General features: G+C 43.0%; 1 long non-coding RNA gene across 1 annotated transcript in view; it reads left to right on the top strand.

The window, feature by feature from the left end:
* The window catches only part of LOC144821432 (uncharacterized), a 181,433-nt gene that overhangs the window by 67,029 nt on the left and 101,448 nt on the right, over window positions 1-12,956 (top strand). The window lies entirely within an intron of this gene.

The raw sequence follows: 12,956 nt of genomic DNA on the forward strand, positions 1-12,956 counted from the left end.
TAAGATCATGTGTTATAAAAAGGAGATAAATAAGGTTAAGGCAGAATATTTCTCTAACATCATTCTTAATGCCCCCAATACCTCCAAAAGTATTTTTAATATTCTGAATAGTCTCACTAACCCCGAGTGCACAAAAAAGCAGATACCCTCCTCCCAGGAACTGTGTAATAACTTAGCTAAGTTTTTCCATCTTAAAATCAAAACTATTATTGATGAGTTGGGAGAGGGGAATAAGCATGTGGTGCTTGAAACCACTGACACCGTGGGTTTTAGTGATACGGGGAAGAGGGGTAATGATGTCTCTATCACCTTCCCGGATAGCATGAATGGTAACTATTTAACCGAGTTTGCGCCTTTGACCTCAGAAGATTTTTGTAAAGTAGCACAGGGCATTTCATCAGGCTCCCCCTTAGACCCCGTACCTCATAAAATCTGGAAGATATTTGAGACAGAATTGTTTCCTACTCTGCGGTTAATTTGTAATCAGTCCCTCAACAGTGTGGTAGTGCCATTGCAGTAGAAACAAGCTTTAGTGACTCCTCTCCTCAAAAAGGCCTCCCTGGACCCGGAATGTCCTAAGAATTATAGGCTGATCTCTCTTCTGCCCTTTCCGGCCCAAATTACGGAAAAAGTGGTCAGTAGGACGCTCGCCAACCATCTGGAGCAGCATAAATTGCTGGAGGAGGCTCAGTTTGGCTTTCGACCTGATCATGGTACAGAGTCGGATCTGGTGCCCGTGATGGACAAACTTCGGATGCGCCAGACAGGGGTCAGGCAGCTATTCATCTTCTGCTCGACCTGTCTGCCACGTTCGACACGGTCAATCATGGGACTCTGTTGAGCAGGCTGGAGGAGGTGGGAGGGAAGGGCTGTGCTCTTCAGTGGTTTCAATCTTTCCTCACGGGTCGAACGCATGCAGTGTCTCTTCCGCCTTACCGTTCTGATCTGATTAACATCACACATGGGGTGCCACAGGGCTCGCAATCAGTCTGATTCTTTTAAACATATATATGAAACCTCTGATTGCAGTCATTAAAGATCATAAGATTAAAATCATAAATTATGCCGATGGCACGCAGCTATTTTCTCATTGGAGGGAGAGCAGTCTACCTCTCTTGAGGAGTTCCATTGTTGCTTGCGTGATATGACTCTGTGGCTGAAGGGTAATTCACTACAATTTAATGCCAGCAAGACGGAGGTGCTCTTCTGCTCTGCAGATAGGGTTCCCTCGGTGTTGCCCAGTAACAACTGGCCTAGCGATATGTCAACAGCAGTGAGACTAGTGGATAAAGTTCGTAACCAGGGCATCATGTTTAATAACAAGCTGACTATGGAGGCTCAGGTTACTAGAACGGTGGGTAGCTGCCTTGCGATTATCAGATCCTTACGTAAAATCTTTCCTTTATTACCCCTTCAGGCACAGGCATTGGTTGTACAGAGCACAGTCCTGAGCAGACTGGATTATTGCAATGCACTCCAAAGTTTCTTTCGGACAGACTTCTTAGAACTCAGTCCACCGCAGCCAAACTTGGCTTGGGCTGGCCTAGAAGGTCCTCTTCCTCCCGGGCCCTGGCAGAACTGCATTGGCTCCCGGTGGAACAGAGAATTCAGTTTAAGTCCCTCTGTCTAGTGTTTAAAGCCCTGCATGGGTTGGGCCCGGTCTCGTTGCAGAGGGAATTTGAGTGGTATGTTCCAGCTAGAAACCTTCGTTCCGCCTCGGCAAGATTAGTTAAGATCTCGAGGTTTAGGAAAGTCAGAACCGGTGGCAGAACCTTTACGGTTGCTGCGGCCAGATTGTGGAAAGGGCGTGCTCTGGAATTGAGATAAGTTAGTGATGTCTTTCTTTTCAGAAGAAGACTAAAAACTGCTGTTTCCGAAAATTTAAGGTGCTGTATATTTTGAGTGGTTCCACCCTTGTCTCTCTGCTGTACGTTCTCTACATTTGCCAGTGCCAAGATGCCTGTCAGGAGATAGAGCGCTTTAGAAATGAAAATAAATAAAAATAAATAAGATTAGCGGAATATTTACGGCTTTGGTAGAACAGATTTTTAATGGGGCCACCCCTCCAGCTTCCTGGGCGACAGCTAAGATAATTATCTTCCTTAAAAAGGACAAATCCCCCTTAGCAATAGGCTCATATCGCCCAATTACACTCATAAATTGTGACTCTAAAATCTATGCTAAAATTTTCGCCTCCCAACTATCTACCAAAATTGAACATCTGGTATCCATATGGCAACACGGTTTCATTCCGTAGAGGGTTACTACCGATCATATTTAGAGAACCATCACCTTGTACGACGCGGCACAGATTTCAAGAGACCTGATGGCGCATATACTACTTAATGTCGAAAAACCATTTATCGGCTCTCCTGGCAGTTTCTGTGGCGCGTCATGAAAAGGATAAACTTTGGATCTAATGCCATTCAAGCCATAAAAGGTTTATACCTCAACCCTACCCCTAGGGTTCTAATAAATGGGCAATTAACCGAGCAATTTGAGATCCCGCGCGGACCCAACAGGGCTGTTCCTACTCCCCGCTGCTCTTTGCTATATACAAGGACTCCTTTATCAGAAAGCTCATTAACAATTTAGAAATCCCGGCTATAAACCGACACGGACTGCACACAAAAATGATGGCCAATGCAGACGACTTAGCTTTCGCCACGCCTGATCCCGAGAGGGTGATTAAAGCCACAGAGCACGAAGCACAGGATTTTGGGAAGATATCGGGGTATTCGCTAAACCAGGGAAAAACCCAGATTGTCATGAATAGGCAGATCAATTGGGCTGATCATAGATTGGAAAAAAAGGCCAAATACCTAGTGGTAAATATCCTGGCAGACACCGATTTAATAGTGAACGAGAACTTGGAGCCTCTTGCTGCAGATACCAAAAAGGCACTGAATAGGCTCAACAACTTACATTTGACTATCGTGGGCTTCTGTAACGTTATCAAAATTATGTTCTTCTCCAAAATTCTTTACCATTTTAGAGCTATCCCTCTTGAGTTTACGAATCAAGCTCTACAGAAATTTGACCGTTCATTCTCCCAATTCATTTGGCTTATTCTCAGCCCAGAAGATTAATTTAAATGTCTTTCTCTTCCTCTTGAGAGAGGGGGGTGTTGGGCCTTTCCAAACTTGCGATTATATTATTGGTCTGCGGCTTTACAAGAATGCCCCATATTCCTCCAAGATCAATTTTCTACCTTCCACACGACGTTCCTGTCACCATTTGAATTATTGTTGGGTTCCGAGGCTAAAGGCTGTCTGTGGCGCCAATTAGAGTTTGGGTACTTTAAGAGGGTAAGATTTAAGTCCCTTATCTGAGCTTATAAGGCATTCACAGCCATTCTTAAACTTCTTGTTATTGTTCCCCGACTAATAACTCCAATTTGCCCAGAATTTTCGAGAGGTCTTACTTCCAAAAATGGTATAGTTCAGGGATAAAACACTAGGGGCCCTGTACTCGCCCAGTGGGGTCTTGGCCTTTGAAGAACTTCAGGGGTGACTGTGGGCCGCATTTCCTTACCATCTCGCATGCACCTCTGCGTAAATGGTAGAGACCAAACTTCATTGAGAAAAGCACTACTCAGCGGTTCATATATGCCTAGCGCATATTGTTTCATACACAAATTGAATTTAAACAAGGGGAAAGGCAGTGTGATTAACCCATTAATTAGCCATACAGCACAGTTGGCCTTAGCGACAGAAAATGATAAAGGTTCCAATTTTCCTATATGTAAAAGGGAATATGTTGCATCCTTCATGGACATGAATTGTTGCAGTTTCAGTCAAATTAAATGGTAAAGATAAAGATGAGGTATTCATGTAGTCCCATGGAACTGTCCCAGATTTTAACGTTTGCAAAGTCCATGTGAATTGCATTCTCAATCGCAATTGATTTTGACCGTGGAACAAAACAGAAACATCATCCTGCACAATATCCACAACAGATGAAACAATATGTTTTTTTTTAATTTGTTTTTTTAAAAGTTTTTTTTCCTGTTTATTCACATATTCATTTGAAGATGAAGTGGGGTCTTCAGATGAGATTTAACCTGAGCCAGAATGAGGTTTATAAGTATTATGCTATTAGGGACTTTCTTTCATGGAAGGCCGGGGGGGCCCTCGGGCTTTGAGAAACACAAACTCATAGAGAGATTGTCTGCACCCTGTGTTCCCCAGCTTGGGTCCATCTACGCTTTGTTAAATAGATTTATGCCTAATGATATGACCTCAATTTCTAACAAATGGCTGCAAAAATTGGACATTTCAGACAATACTTTTCATCTGGCCTTTCAACAAGCACAGAGCGACCTTCTATCGGCCAACTTAAAAGCACAATTTGATAAAACCTGCTTCTTCCTTTATTATACGCCAAGCAGAATTGCCAAGTGGGGTACCGGTAAAAGTACGTACTGACCCCGATGTGCTGAATATAGTGCAGACTCTGTGCATATGTTTGCTTTGTGTATAGAATAAGGGCCCTTGATTACCCAAATACAAGCATTTTTAAGTAAAGTAGTCGTACAGGATGTTTTGCTAACCCCCACGACCATCCTGCTGGGGATTTGTGACTCTATTAGCAGAAGGGAAGGTGGGGCCTTAATTTTTGTTACCATGGCTGTTTACAGGCTCTGTATAACCTCTGCCTGCATTGATCCAACTCTCCCTTTATTTTCGCACTGGTTGGCCTGATTATTGTCAATAGGGAATTTGGAGAAGGCTATTTATGCTAAAAAGGGGGCACAAGCTAAAAAAAGGGAATTGTAATTTGGGAACCCCTTTGCAGATGACTCTCCCATGTCAATCCATAATCCGTACTGTGTATCGAGCCACAAAGGTGGGACCGAATTGTATAGCCCTGTCTCTTTTGCATTCAATCCTATTATGCAAGCACTGTATACATCCTAATATGCTGTAATATGTTCTGTCTTGCCTTTTTCGTTGCTTACATTTTTTGCACTTTCAGCATTGGTCACTTTATCCAAGAACTACTCAAAGGTGGACTTATAACATTATACTTGAACTTTATATCCTGGATGGACTAAAATACATGTAGTCTGGATGGTGTTTTAAATGAACTTACTTTCGAATTGCGCAATCGGATAATCACTTCCTGCTTCTTTTGCCCTTCCTTTCATCAACCTATTGTATCTGTTATCAAGGGGTAGGGTGGGGGTGGGTGGATGGAATGTTTTGTATATCTGAAGGTTCTTTCTTGTAAATTGCATACTAAAATAAATTTTATAATTAAAAAAAAAAAAGTATTGTGGGACCAACCAGAGCACCTGCATCCTTAACCATTTAGCCTTGTTAGACCATACGCAACACCTCCATTTCTGGTTGAATGGCGATAGAAACAGAAAAAGTCTGATATTTGGTGGACTACACGCGAGTCCACCTTACCTACTACACACCCAGAGGTTCACTAGAGCTTGCCTATGCCCTTGCCTATTGCCAAAAAGTGTCCTTCCGCAGGGGTGACTGTGGGCCGCATTTCCTTAACATCTCGCATGCACCTCTGCGTAAATGGTAGAGACCAAACTTCATTGAGAAAAGCACTACTCAGCGGTTCATATCTGCCTAGCGCATAATGTTTCATACACAAATTGAATTTAAACAAGGGGAAAGGCAGTGTGATTAACCCATTAATTAGCCATACAGCACAATTGGCCTTAGCGACAGAATATGATAAAGGTTCCAACTTTGCTATATGTAAAAGGGAATATGTTGCATCCTTCATGGACATGAATTGTTGCAGTTTCAGTCAAATTAAATGGTAAAAATAAAGATGAGGTATTCATGTAGTCCCATGGAACTGTCCCAGATTTTAACGTTTGCAAAGTCCATGCGAATTGCATTCTCAATCGCAATTGATTTTGACCGTGGAACAAAACAGAAACATCATCCTGCACAATATCCACAACAGATGAAACAATATGTTTTTTTTAATTTGTTTTTTTTAAAAAGTTTTTTTTTCCTGTTTATTCACATATTCATTTGAAGATGAAGAGCAGTTTTATTTTGACCATATTAGTCTGGATTAAAAAACAGTCTAATAATCTATTTTTTTAAAATATATTTATTGAGATTTTCTGGTGCTATAAAAAAGACATATACAAATTCATTATTCTTTATAAAAGACAGACATCATCATACATATTCAGAAATATTAATGAGTAATAAAAGCCCAAACAGATGGTAAAAGCATATATGACAAAAGATCAGCTCTTAGCTAAAAGACTACCACGGTGTTAAAATTCCAACAATTGATATAAACATTTGACATTCGTTAATATAACATTCTTTTAAAGTCTTGAAGCCCTCCACTTTTTAAGTGGTGCCCAGATACTTCTACCAATTTCCTGAGTCTTTTTACCCTTTTGTTCATATAAACAAGACTCTATATTATGCATTCCCAATAATCTAGCGAGCCACATTTGGAATGAGGGAGCAGTGGTATCTTTCCATCCCGTGGAGAGAAGAATCCGGAGTACCGCCACCGAGATAAAAAACAAGGCTTCTGCTTCCTTTTCCAGCTTCAGCTTACCATCCGTGCCTAATAACATCAGGGTAGGGGATAGATTGATTTTATAACCTAGCAGCCCCTCCCAGAATTTCATAAACTCCCTGCGGATTGGGACTAGCATATCACAATGGTAGAACATATGTAATAGATCTGCAGGACCAACATTGCACTTGGGGCACCTATCATCCTCCCTAACCCCCCAAACAAACAGCTTCGCAGGGGTGTGATAAAGATTAAACAGTGTCTTATAGTGCTATGCCCTCAAGTTTGAGGACCAAAATAATTTCTTATTTAAAAGTAGGGCTAGATCGAGATGGGCGTCTGGGTCACCCAACTTCGATGCCAATGCTGATTCGGATTTCTCCAAATCATCTTGAATTCCCAACAGAAGATGATTGTACACTATTTTGATCTTCTTGCCCCCTTTTAATAAATAATCAATCATTGGATTACCTGTTATCCGAGAAATCCTAGGCCTGAAAGCCGACAGGGTTCGTACAATCTGGCCATACAAGAACCAATGATTGGGAGGGATACCATACTTCTCCTGAATTGTTTCAAACCCAAGGATATCGTCCCCTGCCATAATATCCCCTAAAATCTTCACACCATGCTCCTTACAGAACAAACAATTCCTATCCGTGCCAAAATGGGGAAAAAGGCTAGAGTTCCACAGATGGAGGTATGCATTTATCTTTGGAAATTTCAAGAACTTTTGGGCCGCCTTCAAAGTCCCCCAAACCCCTTCCAAGATCTTATACCGGGACCTCTTATAGTGTCTGCGGTCAACTTCACACATCAATAGACCAATAGCTTTTCTCCCCAATAGTAGCTCAAAAATGGAAGGGGGACACTGATTATATCTGATTGAAAAAGGATAGTCATTTGTGACAAGAGGCATGTCCAATGATATAGCCTAAGATTTGGCATGGCCAACCCACCCCTTTCCCGTGGGAGTGACATAAAATTAGTGGTGCCTGACCTTACCATACTGCCAAATAAATCTTATAAAAATTGATTCCAAGTTTTTGATTACTCTCTCCTCTAACAGAAGTGGTATAGCCCGAAACAAATACAAAACTTTGGGGAACATTGTTATTTTTAAAACGTTTACCCTCCCTATCAGAGAGAGATGTAACACATCTATTCTTTTCAAATCGGCTTCTATCGTTTTAATAAGTGGCAGATAATTATCTGCGATAATCTTATCAACTGAGGCGTTGACTCTCACCCCGAGATAAACAGCCGAGTCCACAAATCTAGCATCTGCCTTAATGATGTTTTTAGTACAGATTATTTGTGTTTTCTCTTCATTTAGTAAGTACCCTGACCGGCTACCAAAGTCCTCCTTTGCCAAAATTGGCATCGCCTGTTGAGGATCGCTGGGTATTACCGCCAGATCGTCAGCATAGGCTAGGAGTTTGGTTATATAGCCATTAAGCACCACTGGGCTAATCTGTGGACAGCCTATCAGGGGATCAATATATAATGAAAAAAGAATCGGTGAGCAGGGGCATCCTTGACGCGTCCCCCTCTTAATTAATATCTTATCAGAGTCCTCTCCCATTACTAAAACTCGGGCTACCGGATCTTTATAGATTGCTTCAAGAGCTCTCATAGCTTTAAAACCAAAGCCTCTACCAGCCAGAATACCCCATAGATAATCCTAGACCACGCGGTTAAAAACTTTCTCCACGTCGAGGAGGATCATGGCCGCCCCCCCGCAGCACCATGGGCATCGAACAGCGCTATAGCTCGTCTAGTATGGTCCGTCGTACCTCGCCCAGGAACAAACCCATGCTGCCACGGGGAGACAAGACCGCCAATGATCCTACCCAATCTTTTAGCCCAAATTTTTGAATACAGCTTTGTATCCGCGTTGATAAGCGAGATTTGGCGGTATGACCCTGGGTTTTCCTTTGGTTTCCCCTTCTTGTGAAATATGATTGTTTGTTTCCTTCCAGGAATCTGGAATTACACCTGAACACAATATACCGTTGAAAAGATCCAACAGCAATGAGGTGATCTCAGTTTCAATGCTTTTGTACACCTCCAAGGGAATTCCGTCAGGACCTGCAGCTTTACCAGCTGCTAACTCCTGTAATGCGACTCTAATCTCGCTCATAGTCAAATCTCTGTCCAACTCTTCTCTCCCCTGTTCATCCAATATTGGGCCTTCATCACCACTCTCCTCGCTCTGGCGGTTAAAATAACCCTCCTCGTCATACAATGATTGATAAAAGTTCTTAAAAACCCAAAGTATATCCTTTGGTTCAGTATACTCTTTGCCATTCTCATGTATATTAAAGATTATATTCTTGACCTTGTCTTGTCTAATTCGTAGCGCCAAAGCCCTACCTGCTCCCCCGTTTCGTACCGCTTTGCCCTAGAGGTTTGATACTCACTAATTGCCTTCTGCGTTACCATTTTCTGAAGCTCTGCATCAGTTTCCTTTGGCTCTCAACACCATCCACTCCGTGTCCAATATCACTGATATGCTGCTCTTCTGCTTCCGCTAGTTCCTCCATAAGTCTCTCTACCTCTCTCCTATCCTCTCTCCTTAACCTTGCCGAACAGCTTATGGTGTCTCCCCTTAGGGCAGCTTTAAATGCTTCCCATACGCCATTTCGCGACGTACTATACCGGTTTGCATCAAAAAATTCCCCTGTCCATTTTCTGAGATGTTCTACAAATCTATAATCCGCTAATAGCCTCCTTTCAAATGTCCAACTAGTTTTTTTCCTCTCTACCTTATCCAATTCACAGGACAAAATCAACGGATTATGATCCGAAATAGCTTTTGGGAGTTTCCTAATACTGACCTTATTTATTTCCGAAGAAGAGATTAAAAAGTAGTCTAGCTTGGTATATTTCTGGAAAGGATTCGAAAAATATGTAAAACCGGGGTTATGCGGCTCCTTATCCCCCCCAAACATCCTTCAGCCCATGCAAGCTGATGAGAGCCTTGAATGCACGGAAAACTCTAGGTTTCTGTCCTACATATACAGACTGATTATACCAATCGACAGAGATGTTTAGGTCACCACAGACTATAGTAGGGGTGGGCCAGCTAGCTAGCTCTCCTTCCAAAATATCATAAACCTCCGGATCGTCTTGATTTGACCCATAGACTACACACAGTGTGTAACCTATACATAGCTCAGCTATTACCCATCTCCCCAGACAATCGGCTTTAAACCGCTTGCCCCCCCCCCCCTAGGGAGGATCTTGCTAAAATTGCAATCCCCCTGATTGACGAAGTTTGCGACGAACATGCCAGCAGCTCAAAACCTCTAATATAATATACATCGGGTTCCTTTTAGTCCATGGTAGGTGGGTCAATTGAAGACAAAGTACATCAATTCCATTATATTTGACAAAATGAGCCAGCCTTTGACGCTTCCTCCAGTCATTCAACCCGCCCACATTGACTGTACAAATTCTAATGTTCAGCATTTTGTTGATCTAAGTTACCACCTTCACTTTTTTGAAACATTTGTGTCCGGGCCTTAGCTGGACCATTACCCAGACCGAGCAAGAAACAAAGAAAATCTACAGAGCACCAAATTATCTAATTTTTTAGTTTTCCCCCCTTGCCTCCCTCCTCACTCCCGCCACCCCCCGTTCCCACCTTCTCCACCCCACTCGGCCCCCTGCCCCCCCCCTGTAACCTCCCCTGCACCCTCTCTCGTGAAGCGCTCAGACCAAGTCTGTGCACGTGATGGTTTACAGTAGAAGCAGTGAGGACTGTTTAAGAAAACCTAATACCCATAAACTCGTTGCCCCTTATAAACTTCTGTCCATACCTACAGTCGTCCTATCCCCCACCTTGCTATGATATGCGTAAATATACTGAAAATATGTACATAATGATTAACTAGTTGCCCAGAGAGGCAAGATACTCCTGCGCTTTGATTTCTGATGCAAAGTATTGAACCCTCCCTTCGTTTATTATCTTTAGTTGAGCTGGATTTATCTTCTTCTCCTGAAAGGGCTTTAATCATTTGCCTCAATATCCAGTGTCTCAACGGTTGTGTGGCAAAAATCTGGGCGGACAAAGAATGACACCCCTTCGCTATTCCTCTTTGCGTCTGGTCTAGCCTTTTCTGCGATGGTCTGCCTCAGAACAAAGTTACCCAGGAAGATTAAGATCGCCCTGGGTTTATCTCCTTCCCTCTTGTTTTTGCGTATTTTAAAGGGAGTATGGTGTGCTCGCTGGATTTCTCCAGACCAGTTCCAGCTTGAAAGCTCAGGAAATGCCAGCTCAAAGAGCTTGATAATGTACGCTCTGACATCCGATCCTTCTGCCCCCTCAGATATTCCCAGGATCCTGAGATTGTTCCGCCTGAGCCTGTTCTCCATGTCTTTAAGCTTCCACTGGATATCTGCTACTTGAGAGCAGTGAGCATCGACCTTGCTCGTGGCAGCAGCAACCTCGGCTTCCGTTGACACAACTCTCTCCTCGAGGTTTGATACTCTGTCCCCCATATTAGTGCAGGCTTTAGACAGCTTTCTCACCACGCCCTGCATCTTTCTCATCGCTGCTTGAGATTTGCGATTGTCCTGGCGTGTTTCCTCCCAGAAAAAAGAGCCTCTACGGCTTGGACATCCCAATCATCAGAGCGTATGTTTTGTTTCACAACATCCCCTAGAGAGACACGAAGTAAATTGGGGACATTTATGGGGCCATTAATCTGAAATTGAACCGCATCCCACACAGTCCCATCTAAAACAGGCCAAGCAGTTATATTAACAAAAGTCTGGTCCCTTTTCATTCTGTGTGATGAGGAGTGCGGTGCCAAAGTTCAATTTTTGAACCTAATTGTAGATCTTTCGGTCAGATAATGTCCATTAATAAAAAGAAAACCACAAATCCAATCGACATGAATAAAAAAATAGAGATACGTACCAACCAGATGTAAGTCCAAGGGGGGTATAAAAAAAGTCTTTTAAACCAAACAGAGAAAACGGAAATTTTTGGTTGTGCTCTTGATCTTTTAGAGCTAGAGTCAAATGAAAAACGTGACTGGTCAGCTCGACTTGTTTGCACACCAGGCAACGACACATCAGAGGGATAGGTATACTCAGTATCTTCATAGATATCAACAGTCGGTGGATTCAATAATGAATTCGTAATTGTTTGCATCTCAATGGCAATGTCAGGCCTGTTTGTATTTGCAGGGCCAAAACAGAATTTCTCAGCATTGCTGGACAAGAGACTGTAGGAGTCATACTAAAAAGAATCAGCCATTCATTGTAGTTTGACATTGTCAATGGAGATGTACCTGTTATCCTTGTGACCAGGAAGTGGAGGTAAAATGACTGTTCTGGTGCCCTGCACGGCAAGCACTGGAACTGGAGCTCGATAAGAGGGGCCAACTCCTTTCTCGTTTTCCACCTTCTCATGGACCAGGTCACCAACTCGAGGTAGCCAGCCAGCTACCGGAATCGGTAGTGCTGCATCCGATGTGGAGGGCAAATGTTCCTTTGCGAGACTGTCACAAGTCTCTTGTAGGTTCTGTAACACAGCAGAATGATTATCTACGTCAAAGGGTGCTGTCGATGCTGCCATGTCTAGACCATCAAGGTCCGGGACAAGCATTTTAATGCCAAAGAGCATTTCGTATGGGGTCCGCACACTCTGAGACCTTCTAGGGAGATTATTACGTGCACGCTGAACGCTATACAAATGGGCCAGCCGGTGCCTGCCAATGCCTAAGACCCTAGCTATCAAGGATTGCTTTAAGTTACGGTTCATTTTTTCAACAACAGAATTGCCCTCAGACCTGTATGGGGACGAAAATTTGACTTGGACCCCTAAAGATCCCATGGCTTCCTTGTACGCTTTAGAGGCAAACGCTAGACCCTGGTCAAAATGGAAGGTACCACATGCAAAAATTCCCACAAAGACACGCAGATCCCTGATGACAGTTCGAGCATCAATGCTACGTTGTGGCCAGACCCATAAAAAGCGAGTGTGCAAATCCACTGCAACTAAGATGAACGTATACTCAGTATCAGAGGAGAAAGGACAGCAGTGATCCAAATAAACACACCCAAGTGTTTATTTAGATATGTACAGCTGTGTTTGAGGTGGATGCGCAGCAGTAGAAGGTTTATTCTGCTGTCAAATGTGTTGTGCAGTATCCCATCCTCGTCGCCAGTGTTGTAATGAAGACAAGACTTCAGGCATGTAAGTAGAACGTCTTTATTCTGTCATCCACTCTCCAGCACTGACAAGCTTCCCAACATTCTAAGGTGAACTCTCTAGGAACATTCCAAAGGGGAGGAGGGAAGAGGGGAAAAGGAATGTTCCAAGGGAAAGATAAGGAGATTACAACAAAATGTCACAAGCAAGGACATAATCACGTGTTTGTTTGTACAGTCCGCGCCACCAGTAACATTGTTGCAAGATAGTG

The sequence above is a fragment of the Lissotriton helveticus genome, chromosome 2_2 (assembly GCF_964261635.1).
Source record: "Lissotriton helveticus chromosome 2_2, aLisHel1.1, whole genome shotgun sequence".
NCBI lineage: Eukaryota > Metazoa > Chordata > Amphibia > Caudata > Salamandridae > Lissotriton > Lissotriton helveticus.